Source organism: Phalaenopsis equestris, unplaced genomic scaffold (genome assembly GCF_001263595.1).
Source record: "Phalaenopsis equestris unplaced genomic scaffold, ASM126359v1 Scaffold232797, whole genome shotgun sequence".
Taxonomy (NCBI): Eukaryota; Viridiplantae; Streptophyta; class Magnoliopsida; order Asparagales; family Orchidaceae; genus Phalaenopsis; species Phalaenopsis equestris.
Window position 1 is genome coordinate 266,990 of NW_018250758.1, and position 2,977 is coordinate 269,966.

Here is a 2,977-nt window from a genome sequence, read left to right on the forward strand (position 1 = left end):
TAAATGATAAGCATATGAGAATTTAAAGTGGGACACAACTTTTAATTTGGGGTTAGGCTCAGACTAGACCTCTTTTTCTCTTTTATCTCGATCCCACAAGCAACTGATATATCGAAGTCAAACTATCAATATCAACTAGAGGTCAGCAATGAATCACCCCTATAATCAGGCAGCCCTAGACCCTATCGTTCAATGGATGTGCGAATCTAAATAGTATATGAACTTATCTTATTAAAGATATAAGGTACCTATATGAGATAGTTTGTGAACTTAGCAGGGTCCAGGGCGTAGTGTACCTGTGTGTGATTCTAAGATAAGTGATGTATAATATCCGAACTTATCAAGGTGTGGTGTGCCTATACGTGATATTAGGATAAATGATGCATAGTATCTGAACTTATCGGGGTGTGCCTATACGTGATATTAGGATAAATGATGCATAGTATCTAGACTTTAAAAAGAAATATAATATCTATTATTGTGAAATCTATTATGTGGAGTGTCTAGTGTACAGTGTATGATGTGTTATAAATGTAGTATCTGTCGTGTAGAGTACAATATATAGTGTTTATTGTGTATCGTGTTTTTCTTAATTGTGTAGTGTATGAAATATGTTATATGATATATGGAGTTTATATATGAGTGTTATTAAGTGTATACATATTAATCCAGTGTATAGTGTCTATGGTGTAGGATTTATCATTTTATGGGTGTAGTATCTATTCCTTTTGCAAGTGTAGTATCTGTGTAAAACCAGAAGAGTAATTAAGATTTATTGGGAAAAACCTCAATACCCCCACCTAAAAGACAATACTGATTTGTGTAAAACTTGTAGTATCTGCTATTTTACAAGTGTAGTATCTGTGCAAAGCATGTAGTATATGCTCTTTCCTAATTACCAATTCTCAAGCCTTTTGAACAATACTGATGGAAGTTTTTCAGCTCACACAACAAGTATTGGAGGGGTGTTTGGAGAACACAAAGGCTTAGGGGTGAAAGGGCATCACACTAATTGAATATTGAGTTAGAGATGTCGACGACTTAGGGGTGAAAGGGCATCACTCTAACTGAATATTGATTTTTATTTTCAGCTATAAGAAGAGTTGATCAATGGTTCTCTTGCATCATTGCCTGTTGTCCCTCATCTCGAACTAATAGGCCACCTTAATATTTCATATGCTCATCCAATAAAATTTTGTATATTTCATATATAGAAAATGAGAGAAGTAATCATTTAAGAATTTCTAAAACATTCACCTTCTACCTTTAAGTTCAAACTTTAAACTTGTACATGTGATCATTGCAAGCTCTATCAAATTTTCAAGGAGAAATATGTTTCTCTTCTCATGTTGCCAAGTTCAAACTTATGAAATTTATGTAAACAGGAAGCCAATTCCAACAAGGGATTAAAATCCAAAACTACTATATGATATACTTCACAAGTAAAAGAGAGCCAAGGAGTAAAAGTGAATCCAATAGGTGGCTGGAAGCTAGAAAAGAATGAGATATCACCAAAAAGAATTCAAACCACGAAGGGGCTAAAAGCGAGCCACAAATATGTATTCCAAACCGTAAAGAATGACTTCCAATAGTTATTCAAATAAGGGGGCAGCAAAAAGCATAAAACCCCAACTCCATATATATTTTCAAACCATAAAAATGAATTCCAGCAGATATTTGTACAAGGGGCAACAAGGAGCATAAAAATCGAGCCCCGCAAGGATCATAAAAATCGAGTCCCATATATATTTTTGAACCATAAAAATGAATTCCAGCAGGTATTTGTACAAGGGGCATCAAGGAGCACCAAAACCGAACGCAAAATATATTTTCCAAACTATAAAAAAGATTTCCATCATGTATTCGAGCAAGAGTAGTAGTATAAGAAGTAAAACCGAGCCACCAAAACAAATTCCGAATGTATTAATATACCAATCCTATATAACAATTTTAAGGTTCAAATAAACTTTCAATCTTCAAATATCTCCAAATTGTAAATAAAAACTATACATCTCGTATGTTGATTTAGTGAAAAAGCTTTAGGTAGCATAAATGTGAAATAGTTCAATATTGATTTTGTGAATATGCAGCCATCAAGAGGTGCATATGAGAAATCTTCCCAAGTACATTTATATTCAAAGCAAAATGTGTTCATCTCCCAATAAAAAAGTATGTAGTAGAATTATAAAAGAATGCAAGATAACTAGTTTTCCCAAATCTGAATCGCAAATCAGAAATACTGATAATGTGAAAAAAAAATGAGAGGTGTTAGATATGTAAATGGATAAGAATCGGTTAGCGTGTGTGTAAAGAATTGGAGTTTAGAAATTAAACAGTAGGGGTCCACAAGCAGTAAAATTAAGTGCACCACACCTTCAAAGCAAATGATACAAGAGAATTCACATGTATCTGAACCGTATAGAAGCCAATGAAATAATACAGGGAACACCAACTTCTCACAAGAGTGTTCAAATCTTTATTTCCCCACAATCCAGAACTTCTACAGATTATCCAATGATCCAAAGCATCAAATCCGAATTCTAATCACTTGAGGGAATAATGATCCATTAAAAATCTTATCTACTTCCTGATATTGTAACACAAGTCCATCTCATGAATATAAATTCTTATATAAATGTCTTTCTAAAGTCAAGAATCCTTTGAAACAGTTGAAGCAAAGGAGGGGAACTTAGTTCCGAATGCTTCCAGAAATTTTTTTAAAAAACTTAGATGTAGTAAGCAGAAATAATCTCCAAATCCCAAGAATGGAAGAAGCCAAATCCAAAAGAAATAGCGAATCAACCAAAATTCCTCTTCAGTATACGAGTCAGAAAAAATTGAACCAACAAAAACTTCCCTCGAACAACTTTCATAAAGTATAGAGCAAGCCTCAAGCAAAAGAAATGCTCAAATAGCTCAAACAAAAAAAAAAAACTCTCTAAAATTTTCCCCAAAAGGGTATTTATAGACGAGGGAA